The sequence below is a fragment of the Bos grunniens genome, chromosome 8, assembly GCF_055505025.1.
Source record: "Bos grunniens cultivar Pamir isolate PY7600 chromosome 8, Bosgru_T2T1.0, whole genome shotgun sequence".
NCBI classification, from domain to species: Eukaryota; Metazoa; Chordata; class Mammalia; order Artiodactyla; family Bovidae; genus Bos; species Bos grunniens.
This window is the reverse complement of record NC_141172.1, coordinates 75125778-75140213: the sequence shown is the minus strand read 5'-3', so window position 1 is coordinate 75140213 and position 14436 is coordinate 75125778. Positions and strand designations below refer to the sequence as shown.

At 42.2% G+C, this 14436-nt stretch overlaps 1 protein-coding gene and 1 long non-coding RNA gene across 24 annotated transcripts in view; one reads left to right on the top strand and one right to left on the bottom strand.

Annotated features, from left to right (window-relative positions):
* Positions 1–666: 666 nt before the first annotated feature.
* On the bottom strand, positions 667–3464 carry LOC147367454 (uncharacterized). Its single transcript, XR_015170106.1, has 2 exons — positions 3047–3464; positions 667–1374 (listed from the first exon to the last, which is right to left on the bottom strand). It is a non-coding gene; the product is annotated as an uncharacterized LOC147367454 (long non-coding RNA).
* The window catches only part of UBAP2 (ubiquitin associated protein 2), a 119726-nt gene continuing 108751 nt past the window's right edge, over positions 3462–14436 (top strand). For 15 of the 23 annotated variants that reach the window (XR_015170104.1, XR_015170103.1, XR_015170098.1 and 12 more), the window contains exon 1: positions 4280–4380. The gene's annotated coding sequence lies outside the window, so the exon portion shown is untranslated. Of the gene's footprint in view, positions 4043–4279; positions 4510–14436 lie in introns of those variants that run through there. The other 8 variants (XM_086416619.1, XM_086416614.1, XM_086416627.1 and 5 more) reach the window with 5 other exon arrangements.

Genomic DNA, 14436 nt, shown 5'->3' with positions numbered 1-14436 from the left:
GGCTATTCCACACAGGTCTCACACAGACTCATTCACACATTAACTGTTTGTTTACTATTTTCAAAGGTCAGCGTGCCCACAGCTGGCTCTGGGCATAAACATACTTCAGAAACTGATGGTATATTCCAAATTGTCATTGTCACTGTACTAATTTTCAGCCAAACAAAACAACATATGGTCTTCCAGTTAATAACACATTCACACCTCTGGAAGAAAAATCATGAGAAGCCAAATTTTAATTCTAGCTTGTTGGTGAGTTGGGAATTTCAGGGTATCTTTATGAATAGTAAGGCATGGAGCACTCATCTCTATCTGACAAATGCAGATCTGCCAAAGGGACCAGAATGTCCTACATATGGGTCTGGTCACCGTCTTCCCTGCATGATGTATATTTTTGCTTAAGATTCTTTTTAAGATTCTATACAGACCATTCTGAGTTATCACATTCTTCATCCAGGGTATAATACATTTGATTATGATCATTTATTTTACTGTAAGTGAATAATTAGATTTGAAGTGTGATTAGCTTTATCTATATTGTGAAAATCCTTTATGAGCCTATACTTTACCATAAATGAGTAGATTAAACTTGAAAAGTGATTCATTTTTGTCTAGATTATTAAAATCCTTTGAAATTTATACACATTGATTCAACCTTCCTAAATGTGAGCTACCAGTTACTGATTTTATTCTGAGATGGGCCTTATTTCAGAATGACTAATTTCACTCACCTACCTTAGCTACACACTTAAAAACCCAGGCTTCTGAGAATTTCTCCAGTGTATTTTCTATCACATTAAAATGCTCTCACTTCAGTCCAGCCAAGAGCACTTAAACAAAAGCTAGTGAAAGGGATGGTGGTGTGAAATTAGTTTCAATTTCTCAGTCAGGCTGGGTAGAAAAAGGTGGTGGTGATATCCCTCAGGAGAGATTATTTTCAGAGGATAGTTCTATTGCATTCAGGTGGTAGGAACTATACTCAGAGGGGATTTAGGACTTTGATGCCCTTAGTTTTCGGAGAAGGCCATGGCACCCCACTCCAGTACTCTTGCCTGGAAAATCCCATGGACGGAGGAGCCTGGTAGGCTGCGGTCCATAGGGTTGCTAGGAGTTGGACACGACTGAGCGACTTCACTTTCACTTTTCACTTCCATGCATTGGAGAAGGAAATGGCAACCCACTCCAGTGTTCTTGCCTGGAGAATCCCAGGGACGGGGGAGCCTGCTGCGCTGCCATCTCTGGGGTCGCACAGAGTCGGACATGACTGAAGCGACTTCGCAGCAGCAGCAGCAGCCTTTAGTTTTCCCCCTTATTCTAAGTCTTAGGTAGGACTTCTTCCTTGATAATTTAGTGAAAGCACCCAGTGCAGTATGCCTGGAATAGAAAAACAGACATTTAAAATAAAGTAACAAGAGATAATTGAGGCCTGGAGAGGTAACATAGCTTGTACAAGCTAACACATGGTCTCTGGTTTTTCTTTTCTTAAAAGTTAATCTTCAATTAAAACCAGTACTTTCTCCATGTAGAAATGAAAACATTACAGATTAGATTATAGTCTCTTTCAACTAGCACTCTCAATCACAAACCTCTTCCCACTTCTCAGAGACAGCTGTTATCAGGTTTGTCCACATCCTTTTGGAAGAGCTTTCTTGGGCTCTTTCCATTGTCTTTGCCTCTCAAGGGTAGTTTTCGTCTTTGACTCTCCCACACATTTCTATACAGCAGAAATACAAAAAAGAGGAAGACTGAATTGCCCAGACACAACTCTAGCTCAGTGTCAAAAGAGAGATAAGACACATCTACACATGAATGGTCATGATAATAAGTTCTGTTTGTTAAAGGGACAGGCTGAGTATTCTTTGATCAATTCAAATGAATAACAAAGGCTTCCCTGGAACTGAGTGGGACAAGGTTTCAAGTGTTTTTCAAGTAATTTAATCTACAGCTAAGAAAGGCAATGTCAAAGAATGCTCAAATTACCATACAATTGCACTCATCTCACACGCTAGCAAAGTAATGTTCAAAATTCTCCAAGCCAGGCTTCAACAGTACATGAACTGTGAACTTCCAGATGTTCAAGCTGGATTTAGAAAAGGCAGAGGAATCAGAGATCAAATTGCCAACATCCGCTGGATCATCGAAAAAGCAAGAGTTCCAGAAAAACATCTGCTTTACTGTCTATGCCAAAGTCTTTGACTGTGTGGACCACAACAAACTGCGGAAAATTTTTCAAGAGATCGGAATACCAGACCACCTTACCTGCCTCCTGAGAAATCTGTATGCATATCAAGAAGCAACAGTTAGAACTGGACATGGAACAACAGACTGGTTCCAAATCGTGAAAGGAGTATGTCAAAGCTGTATATTGTCACCCTGCTTATTTAATTTATATGCAGAATATATCATGAGAAATGCTGGACTGGATGCAGCATAAACTGGAATCAAGATTGCCAGGAGAAATATCAATAACCTCAGATATACAGATGACACAGCCCTTATGGCAGAAAGTGAAGAACTAAAGAGCATCTTGATGAGAGTGAAAGAGGGGAGTGAAAAAGTTGGCTTAAAACTCAACATTCAAAAAACTAAGATCATGGTCCCATCACTTCACGGCAAATAGATGGGGAAACAATGGAAACAGCGACAGATTTTATTTTGGGGGGGGGGCCTCCAGAATCACTGCAGATGGTGACTGCAGCCATGAAATTAAAATATGCTTGCTCCTTGGAAGAAAAACTATAACCAACCTAGACAGCATATTAAAAAGCAGAGATATTACTTTGCCAACAAAGGTCCATCTAGTCAAAGCAATGGTTTTTCCAGTAGTCATGTATGGATGTGAGAGATGGACTAAAGAAAGCTGAGCGCCGAAGAATTGATGCTTTTGAATGGTGGTGTGTTGGAGAAGACTGGAGAGCCCCTTGGACTGCAAGGAGATCCGACCAGTCAATCCTAAAGAAAATCAGTCCTGAATATTCACTGGAAGGACTGATGCTGAAGCTGAAACTCCAGTACTTTGGCCACATGATTCGAAGAAATGACTCACTGGAAAAGACCCTGATGCTGGTCAAGATTGAAGGCAGAAGAAGGGAAGAACAGAGGATGAGATGGTTGGATGGCATCACTGACTCAATGGACATCAGTTTGAGTAAGCTCCGGAAGTTGGTGATGGACAGGGAAGCCTGGCGTGCTGCAGTCCATGGGGTCGCAAAGAGTCGGAGACGACTGAGCGACTGATCTGATCTGTCTTCTTTACGCGTAATTCGTGGAGTTAAAACAGGTGAGGTCATTTTGAGAGGCAGGTTATCCACTGTTTGGAGATAGAAAACTTGGATTTGGGTCAGTGCAGCTGGGAAACGGAATTCTTTCTCTACGCTTAAAACCCGGACAATTCCTGCCTCAAAGGGTTGATTCTATGACTTAATAAATGAAGTTGTATGACGACCGACAACGAGTAGGCTTTTCAACAAATGCTAGTCTTTTCAGGCCTTAGAGGCTTGGGAATGCAGAATTCAAGCCCGCATTGAACAGGGCACAACCTGCGAGTTCCGTCCGCCCCGTGGAGGTGCTTCTGAATCCCGCCGGGCGCAGCGGCTACCTTTTCGAGCCGTTGGCGTTTTCCCGCGCAGGGGGCGGGGCGGAGCGCGAGCCCGGGAACGTGTTCGCCGAACCCGACGCCTCGCCAGAACTACATCTCCCAGGAGGAGGGTCGCTCAGCCACCTGGCAGGCGGCGCCCACTGTTATTAGTCTCAGGTGGTAGCCCTGTCAACTTTCCGCCTTGGCCTTCCCTCGTACCGAAGTCACAGGCGCACCATCTAACGAACTCAGGAGGGAAAGGATGTGGTGGTGGGTGCCTTTGCTGTACAGCAGTTTGGGAGTCGTAGTCCCCTCGCACAAGGTTTGGGAGGCTGGGTTTGTCTTGAGTGGTCGGACCACATCACGTGATGACGGAAAGGCGGCCGTAGGCAGGGGAGCGACCTGTGGTGCCTTGTGAGGTCATCACACGGTGACGACGAGCTGTTCTTGGGCATCCTGGACGCGGTGGGTAGTACGTCTCTGAGAACTCCCGAGTTCGAGAAACTCCATAAAATATCCCTCGTTGACTCCATCTGCGTGCCTTCCCTTGACCCGCAGCTGTTGGCCTCTCGGGGCGGGAGTTGGGTGGCTACAGGAAACAACGCGCTCGGTAGGCGGGCTGATGAGCCGCGCGGCGAGCTACGTGTGTTGGCTCCTCCTTCGGCCGTGACGCGGAGTCACGTGACGGGCCGGGCCGCCTCTGCCGCCGCCGCCGCTTTGTAAGAGGCACATTGGCAGGTAACGAGCGGCGGCGGCGGCGGCGGCGGCGGCGGCGGGTCCCGAGTCCAGCGAGAGCAGCAGCGGTAATTGGCACCTTCTCTCTCTCCTTCCCCGTTCCAGCTCCTTGACCGCTACAGCTTGCGCTCAGTAGACCAGGGTTCAGCTCTTCTTTCCTCCAGAGCCCTTCCTACTGCCCCAGCGTCCACCCTGAGGTTGGGCCGAGCTTCCTTCGCCGGTTTCGTGCGTCCTCAGTTTGCCCAGGCCTGGGTGCTGTCCTTCCTCTCCACCGCTGGTTGTCCTGCGCTCCTTTCTGCCAACCCCTTCCTCGTCAGCCCAGCCCCACCCAGCCCCAGGGGGCGCCTACCCCTCCCCCCCTCGGGTTTCTGTCCTGGAGGGTGTGGTTTTTCTCTCCCACCGTTGTCCCTTCCTGCCTGTCCGCTCGAGCTCCCGCGCCACGCTGTCAATGACCACCTTTCCGCGTTCACGCCTGTCGCTAGTCCTGGAACTGGACATCTCAGAGCCCAACTTCTGTACTCTCTAGGCTTTCCTGGCAGCCCGGAGGCGTAGTTCAGTTCTACTTCTCCTCCTCATTCTGGAAAGCTTTGGTGCCAGACTCTTGGGATTCAGTTTTCCTCTTCGGTCCTAGTTCCTGTAGGCTGGCTGTGTCACGGTTGTTCTTTAGTGTGTAGGTTTGAGAAGGGTTTTGTAAACTAAAACGCTCTCTTATTCCAAATCTTATTCTTTTCATTGGTGCATTGCCTCTCAGTTTTCTTTGCCGCTGAATCACTTTTCCCACTCGGCATTCCCACCTTTTCCCCTGGGTTTTCAATCTGATTAGTTGTCCAGGTATCTCAGGTACCATCACTGTTCTCACCACTCTGATCTCTTCCTTGTTATCTCTAGGAGTTAGTTGATTCCATCATCATTCCTGTTATTTCCTGTTTGACCTAATCCTGCAGTTTACTTCCACCTCTGTTGGATATTGTTTCTGCGTGTATTCAAGGTGTCTCCGCCAGTATTTGGGCTTGCTGTGTTCTGCCCTTGTGTGCCGTAACAATTGAGAACTTTTAAAGGTCTTCACAGGGTACCTAAAGATCATCTTTTATTTGAAGGGCATATAATTCACTTTTTGAGTGAGCCCAATTACTGCGTATTTTCTCTTTGATTATGATAGTACTTTTAAAATCAAAAGTGTCAGTAATTAGTGTGTTCCTCACTTTTCCGTTATGACTTGTACATTCATAATTTTTAGTTGTAGTTTGTCTAATAAAAGTGGAAGGAAAGTGAATGTAATCCTAAGGATTGGGTGACTCTTGGGGTGGGATCTGTCTGTCTCAGGAAAGGGAATAAATTCACTCGCTGGAGATGAAGGGTCTTCCCGTACCCCAGCATCTCTTATTTGCAGAGACCTTGGCTAGGACTGCCCTCTCATTGTTGCTTATCCAGGCAAAAGTGATTAGTTTCTCCTACACTACTTTTCTGCTTGCTTCCAGTGTGTTCCTCCTGAGTTTGTCTCCTTAAGGATAGTTCACATGTGTGGTGAGATTTTTTTCCTCCACTCCTGTCCTCCTTGTTTCCCACAGCTCTGATTTCCTCTGTCTGCTTCATTGTTTCTGACCTTCAGTAATTAAGAAAATGATTGAAAGAACGGAGGTTTTTGTTATGATTGAAATATGACTGGAAGTGGTGGCATGGGAATGAGGCCATGGGAAAGGTTTGTGGTAATTGCCCCTCCTGCCTGTTTCCTGCTGCTCTGGTTTCCTCTGGCCTCTCTCTTTATATATGGGCTGGACCAGCTCTCAGAGAGCTGCCTTTAGAACTGGGCTAGAACAGCGGTAACACCTCTGCTTCCCTTTCCTGGTAACTGGTCAGCCTGTGCACTGCTCATCAGTGTGTCTCTTGGTATTGTTTGGTGAGAAATGGTAGGAGAACCAGGAGGAGGATGGGTTTATTTCAGGATTTGTGTTTTGACAGAAACTGGTTGCTAACTCTGTTCCCATGAGTATAAACTGCATATAGAGAGTATAAACCAGTCTTGAAGGTTTGAACTGGTCTGAAGTTTAGCCTGTACTTTTGAAGTGTTGATTCCCCAGTCCTCTTTAAAAATGAAAACTTACTGTTAAGATTTTGTTGTTGTCATAAGAAACTTTTTGTGGGGTGTGTGTGTAAGTGCATTATAAAGGATTAATGCCTGCTCAGAAGAAGTGGTCTGCATGAATTCACAGGTTGTGACGTTCCTTTGGTTTTATTTAAAAAAAATTATTTTATTTATTTGGTTTTGATGGGTCTTTATTGCTGCGTGAGAGCTTTCTCTTGTTGGGGTGAGCGGTGGCTTCTCTTGTTGTGGAGCACAGGCTCTAGGGTGCACAGGCTTTGATAGTACTGGCACACAGGCTTAGTTGCCCTGTGGCATGCAGGATCAAACCTGATCCAGGGATCACACTTGTGTCCCCTGCATTGACAGTCAGATTCTTAACCACTGACCAATAGGGAAAAAAGTCCTCCTTTGATTTTAACAAACCTATCTTTTATTTCTTCTTGTGAGGCAGCTATAAGTCAGCAATGATCAGTTAGCTCTTAGTTGTTAACTTGAGTATATGCAGTGTCCTTTAAAAGCTAAGTAGTATGGCACTAGTGCTGTTTGACTAGTGAGAAGGTGGATCTCTGATAGAGCTTAGAAACCATTGTTTTCTCTTTTTTCTTTTCCCCAAAAGGAGAGAGGGAATATAACTTGAAGTAAGGTAAAGAGAGGGAATATCACCTTATAAACCTGTGGTAGGTTTTGAAATATTTTTGACCAATTATTGAGAGTCCCTTGGGCTGCAGGAAGATCCAGCCCATCAATTTTAAAGGAAATCAGTCCTGAATATTTATTGGAAGGACCGATGCTGAAGTCAAGCTCCAATACTCTGGCCATCTGATGCAAAGGACTGACTCATTGGCAAAGACCCTGATGCTGGGAAAGATTGAAGGAGGGAAGAGAAGGGGACGACAGAAGATGAGATGGTTGGATGGCATCACCGAGTCAATGGACATGAGTTTGAGCAAGCTCTGGGAGCTGGTGATGGACAGGGAAGCCTGGCATGCTGCAGTCCGTGGGGTCTCAAAGAGTCAGACACGACTGATCGACTAAACTGAACTGATCAAGTGGACTCCTTTTTTTAAGTCCAAGAATCAAATTAGTTGGTTTTGTTTTGACAATTATAACGTCAACTATGTATGCTGAAATTTCCTACTTTTAAAAATTTTATTTTTTTGGCCACGTTGAGTGGTGCGTGGGATCTTAAGTTTCTCCACCAGGGATTGAACCCATGCCCCCTACAGTGGAAGTACAGAGTCTTAATCATTGGACTGTCAGGGAAGTCCCTCTCCTACTCTCTGTATATTTTCCTGACAGTGTTTTTCTCAAAAATGCTTGTTCTGTACTTTTTAAAGTTATTTTAGTTTTGAAATTTCTTGGCCTAGGTTTTGAAGAACAGGCTTGTGAAATTCTGGCTGACATAGCATGTGTATTATAGTGTGTTTCAGTTTTCAGAAAACTCATTTTCATACTGGAGTTTTGAGCTCAATTAAATTGAAACCCAGTTCACTGTTTGGAATTAATTTATGAAATGAGGCTTGGACCAAGGGGTAGGTGTTTCATTTAAGACTAGGCAATGCTCTACTTTTAAAGGGTGTTAGCAATGCGTTGATTATTTTTTTTTTTCATTTGGAACTCTAAAAATAATAGAACATATGTTTGATTAGATTGAACTTTGATTATTTTCAAGGATTTATAGAGGAGAGAATTTTATTTGGATTTAGACTTGTTGCTATACCTTCATTTCTTTTGTTATTAACTTTTTACGTAAGTTGTCACATAGGAGCTTACTCATTTTAAGTTATGATATACATACATAATCCACTAATACTTTATTTGTATTTCCACGTCATGATATCTGGGGTGTTAGTTCCCTGACCAGGGACCAAACCCATGCATTCTGCAGTGGAATTGTGGAGTCCTAACCACTGGACTGCCAGGGAGTTCCCCCAATACTTTAATGCTTTGTTCTTTACTCAAAAATTTTTACACGTCACAAAAGAAAGAAAGAAAAGAAAGAAAGAGAAGTTGTCCAGTTGTATCCGACTCTTTGCAAACCCATGGACTGTAGCTGACCAGGCCCCTCCGGTCATGGGATTTTCCAGACAAGAGTACTGGAGTGGGTTGCCATGTCTCAATCTTCTCATCAAATCAGCTCTAGGTATACCTGTGGAGACTTTGAGAAGCTCAGTGTTCCTTCTTGCTATTAATGTCTTTCTCCCTCTTTGTCTTCTTGAATTCTTTCCATTCCTGTCCTCCTGTTTTCCTCTTCTTTCTCTTTCCCTTGTTTTCTCTCTCTTTTTTGCCTTCTGTTCCTTCAGCCACATACAAAAACACTCAACACGAAAGTCTCAGCTGAGGAGGTTGTATTCCTTCTGACTCTGCCACCATAACGTTGCTGCTTCCTAAGCAAGCAGATGAAAACTTGAAATGTCTTTGCAGTCTCACCGGCTTGGGGAAGGTGTATAGTGCTGTCTGTATTGTACATGTCTACTCAGCTGGAATGTGTGTGGTTTGGAAGGTGGGATTTTTCATTTGATAATAATGTTTGTTGTCAGATCATAAACAAGAGAATGCTGCTGCTGCTGCTACGTCGCTTTAGTTGTGTCCAACTCTGTGCGACCCCATAGACGGCAACCGACGAGGCTTCCCGTCCCTGGGATTCTCCAGGCAAGAACACTGGAGTGGGTTGCCATTTCCTTCTCCAATGCATGAAAGTGAAAACTGAAAGTGAAGTCGCTCAGTCTTGTCAGAATCTTAGTGACCTCATGGACTGCAGCCTACCAGGCTTCTCCGTCCATGGGATGCTTCTCCGTCCATGGGATTTTCCAGGCAAGAGTACTGGAGTGGGGTGCCATTGCCTTCTCCGAAACAAGAGAATAAGTGGGCTTAAAAAATACAAATTTAACTGAAATAAGGTCTAGGGAAAAAGTAACTGTCTTTAGGATTTATCGACAAGCCTAACTTGTTTCCTAGACCAAACCAGTTCTTCCCCTCTCTTTTTTCAAGTTAATTTACAAATTTCCATTTTAAGATTGGTTTTTGGGTCAGGTTGGCTGGGACTGTTTTACATAAGAAAATGCATTTTAGAAAATTTGGGGAAAAAAAGTGACTTACCATTGTTTAACATTTTAGTATAAATCTTTTTTTTTTTCCCCTAAAGTGTACACTTTGAAAAGAATGAGATCATACCTTGCATACTTTTTTTTTAATTGAAGAATATAAACTACATGCCAAAGGAGGTATATGAAGTAGAAAAAAACGTGGAGTTTTCAAAGCCAAAAATAAAATGACCAACCAAGAAATGGAACATTAATGCCACCTTAAACTCCCTTGTGTATTCCATCTCCTAAGTTACTTTTTCCTTGGGGGGGCGGGGAGGTTACCATTACCCGATTATTTTGGTCTTACTATTTTTAAGAATAAATTTTACTCACTATGTATCCATAAATAATATATAGTTTAGTATTGCCCGTTTTCAGTCTTGATCTAAATGGGATTGTGTGATTCTCTGGATACTTCACATGTTTTAGATTCATCCATATTGACTCTTCTCCATCATTTTCAGTAGTATGTTACTCCATTGTAAGGGTATGGTGCATCTTATTTTATTGTGATGAATGTTTGTCTCATTTCCAGTTTTTTTTTTTTTTCCTGATTACAAATTATACTTATTCTCCATGTCTCCATTTGCACCCCACCTCAAAATGAGTAAACTAGTTTGCTGAGATTGTATGACTGAGAGTGGAATTTTGGGGTTGTGTGTAGGGTATGTGTAATTTTAACAGGTAATCCCAGATTATTAGCGTCGTTTTGGTCGCTAAGTCTGACCCTTTGCGACCCCATGGACTGTGGCCCCCCAGGCTCCTCTGTCCTTGGGATTTCCTAGGCAGGAATACAGGAGTGAGTTGCCATTTCGTTATCCAGGGGTCTCTCTAACCCAGGGATCGAATCTCCTGCATTGCAGGTGGATTTTTTTTTTAAGGGAAATAAAGAAAAAAGTTTTTATTTATTCATTTTTGACTGTGCTTGGTCTTTGTTGCTGTGCATGAGCTTTCTTTAGTTGTGGTGCATGAGCTTTTCATTGCAATGGCTTCTCTTGTGGAGCATAGGCTCTAGGGCTTTTGGGTTTTAGTAGTTGTGGCACTTGGGCTAAGTAGTTGCAGTTACTGGGCTCTGGAACACAGGCTCCAGTAGTTGTGGCACATGGGCCTAGTTGCTCCACGGCATGAGGGATCTTCCTGGATCACGGATCAGACCTGTGTCTCCTGCATCTCTTTACCACTGAGCCACCTGGGAAGCCCAGTGTTATATAGTCATTCTTAACTAGGCTCATTTGAACCACTGTGTGCTGGGCTTAGTCATTCAGTCCAGCTCTTTGCGACTCCATGGACTGTAGCCACCAGAGTGGGACTGTAGCCCACCTATCCTCTGTCCATGGGATTCTCCAGACAGGAATACTGGAGTGGGTTGCCATACCCTCTTCCAGGGGATCTTCCCAACCCAGGGATCGAACCCAGGTCTCCTGCTGCATTCCAGGTGGATTCTTTACCATCTGAGCCACCATTTGAACCACAGAATATAGAAAGTGACTATTTTCTCAGTTCTCTTGAGGATGTTACATAGCTAGTCTCATTCTAGATACCTATAGGAAAATATAATTCGTGCATACAACGGGTATGTTTGACATTGGAGCTTAATTCTTAAAGACTGAATTGGTGAGAGTGCCACATTCTTGCTAACATTTGGTATTGCTTTAATTTTTTGTTTTAGCCAATTCTAGTGGGATGTTTTAGATAGATCTTTTATGAACAACACACAGCTGGATTTTGCTTCTTTATTGCAACCTGCCAACTTCTCTTTTAAAAACTGGAGCATGGAGACCATTCATGTTTTTGGTAATTATGGATGTTTCAGGTACATTTCTGCCATGTGGTCCTGTACTTGTCTTTATTGTTTTTCTGTCCTTTTTGCAGTTTTAATTCTTTTTTGTTGTTGGGCTTCCTCCAATTTAAAGACATTTTTCAAATTTGTAAAAGCTGAAGGAGTATACTGTATACCTTTGAACAAGAGTTATTACTTAATATTCACATTGAGTTTTTTCTGTATATACTCCATGTGTTATCTTTTGAGTCTAAGTGATTTGAAAGTAAAATGCAAATATCTTGACATTTATGCCTAAATGTTTCCTTAGCAAGTGTTTCTTCACAATAAAAACTTCTCATAAATAGCCACAATAACAGCTTTACACCTAGGAAAGGGAATGCTTATTTAAAATATAATGTATAATGTCAATAAAATTTGACATCCACATTCAGATTTTCCCAACTGTTCACAAAATAACCTCCCTATTCAATCAGGGTTTCTGTTTCTTTTTACCCTATTTAGTTATTGTCACTGAAGTACATTACTGAATAATAATCCATTTCTTTAGTGATTATTTTCTCAATTATTTATCAGATGTAACTGCCAGTCAGAAAATCATCTGATAAGCAAGAGTTAACTATTGCTGTTACTTGTTTAGTAGCTAAGTCCTGTCTCTTTGTGACCCTATGGACTGCAGCACGCCAGGATTCTCTGTCCTTCACTGTGTTCCTGAGTTTGCTCAAACTCGTGTCCATTGAGTCAGTGATAACTTAATCCAACCATCTTATCCTCTGGTGTCCCCTTCTCCTTTTGTTGTCAATTTTTCCCAGCATGAGGGTCTTTTCTAGTGAGTCAGCTCTTTGCATCAGGTGGGTAAAGTATTGGAGCTACAGCATCAGTCCTTTCAGTGAATATTCATTCACGGTTGATTTCCTTTAGGACTGACTGGTTTGATGTTGCAGCCCAAGGGACTCTCAAGAGTCTTCTCCAGCACCACAGTTCGAAAGCATCGATTCTTCAGTGCTCAGCCTTCTTTATGGTTTAACTTTCATGTCCGTACATGACTACTGGAAAAACCATATCTTTGACACTGTTACTTAGTTAAGATAATTCTTGTAAATGTTAAGTAAATTTCATTTTATTGTAGGATAAGTGTAACTTTTTTGACTCTTAGAAGGCTCAAAGTGTATCCTGTTAGTCCTTTGCCCACCCCAAGTTTTGAAACACTGATTAAAGTTCCCTTTTTAATGTGTGAGAATGAAGCCAAAATATTATATTTATAAAAACTTTTAGATAGTATATTCTCATGACAATTCTCTGGAATGCTCAGAATGTAGGTTAATCCAGATTAGGTCTGAATAACAGTTTTTTGATGTTACTGGTATATGCTACTGTACAGCTGTTCAGTTGAACAAACGTTTACTGCTACTTGTTGGCAGTTGTTAGGTGCTAGGGATATAGGTGAATAATGCACTGTCCCTGTTCTTTTGGTGCTTAATTCCAGTGGGAAGACAGTGCAGTTAGGAATCAGGATGCTGTTGAGAGTGACAGAGGAACACACTGTCAGCTGATTCCAGGTATTGGCCAAGGCTTCCTTGAAGTATTAGGAGTTTGAGCCTTACTTATCCTGGGTTCTTCCCAAATTCCTGAAGTTAAAATTGTTTCTTTTGTTAAAACATTTTGAATTTCATCATAATGAAGTTTTATTGGAATTTGGTGTTATTTGGGTTACCATCTTATTGTATCTTTTGTTTGGCTTTGACTTGGTAGTTTATTTGTAGCCAGCAGCAGCAGTAAAAAAGAAAGTTATTCTTAATGTAAGTTAGTAGCTTTCAACATTTTTTTGGGTAAGTGTTTTATTGGAACTTACTGGATGTTTCAACATTTCTCCTCCAATCAAGATCTCATTTTATTTTGATGAGAAATTTCCTGTAATATCAGTTACTTGGTGAATGCTTCTTTGAATTGTTGAAGATCAGATGACCTCTTAAAAAAATTCTTAGTTTAGGTACTTCACCTTATTTAGTATCCTTTTAATTCCTTGTGATTGGGAGTACTAAGTTAATGGTGGAAAAAATACCCCTGTACAGAACATTCCAGGTAGTGGTGACAGGAATAAAATTCTTGTTAGCTAGAGGAGGCCATTTACTATTTTAATCAAAGAACTTTCAACTTTCATTTTTTTAAAGGCAGTTTGAGCTGTTTAATTGTTCTAGTGCTTATCTCACTTTACCAAAAGATCCCAGCTGTAATGGGATGTAGCTGGCATACCCTGAACCAATTTATATACTTTGGTCTAGACATCTGTGGGACAAAGAAATGACCAGGGTCACAAAGGATTTTGTTGCAGTGACTTCAGGCCTGTAGTGATAGTTGTACAGCTTCATAAATACTAAAAATCACTGAATTGTACACTTAAGAGTGGACTATACAATACTCATTATACCTCAGTAAAGTTATTTAAATTGTTTGAATAAATCGACAATATTTTGAAACACTTAACAAAGAAAGTGGTCAGTGTCCTTTAATCCTATAGTTGCTACCAGTTATGATCTAGTTTAACCATTTGAGTGAGGTACATTATCTTGTGTGGTGCTCCTTACAGACTTGCGAAAGAGTAAAATGCTCAAGGTTACTTAATCTAGTAATTTGTGCGACTTCCAAGCCTGTACTCCTAATCATAATACTATACTACTTTATCTGTCTGAAATACTTCTGTCAGGAGTACAGCCAAGTGCTAGCTGATAAGTCAAACAATGTCCACATTTGTGGTACGTAAGGCTGGGATTTTGTAATGGACGGGGAATGAGGAATGGATATATGCAGGTGGGGCCCTTGAACTCCTGTCTCTAGTTCCTCTAGACCCATTTCACTTTATCTGCTTTATGTGTTAGGATTTAGTCACTGGTTTGGTTGGACTTGGTTTCTGTGGTTTAAAAGCAAAGCAACACACTTGCTTTTGCTTGGGTTTTCCATTCTGATTTTAGTAGCTGTTCTCATCAGCATGGTGAGCTGGTCTGTAAGCTGGTCTGGTCTCTGCCAGTTTAGGTGCGTCCTTTGAGGAAGGTGAGGCACACAGCACTGAGAAGCGGCCATTGATAGCACACTGGCACATCCTAAGAACGACAGGAAGGGTGTAAAAATTACACTTAAGAACTCAAGCTGCTGTTAAGTAGGGCTGTTTAGTATATTG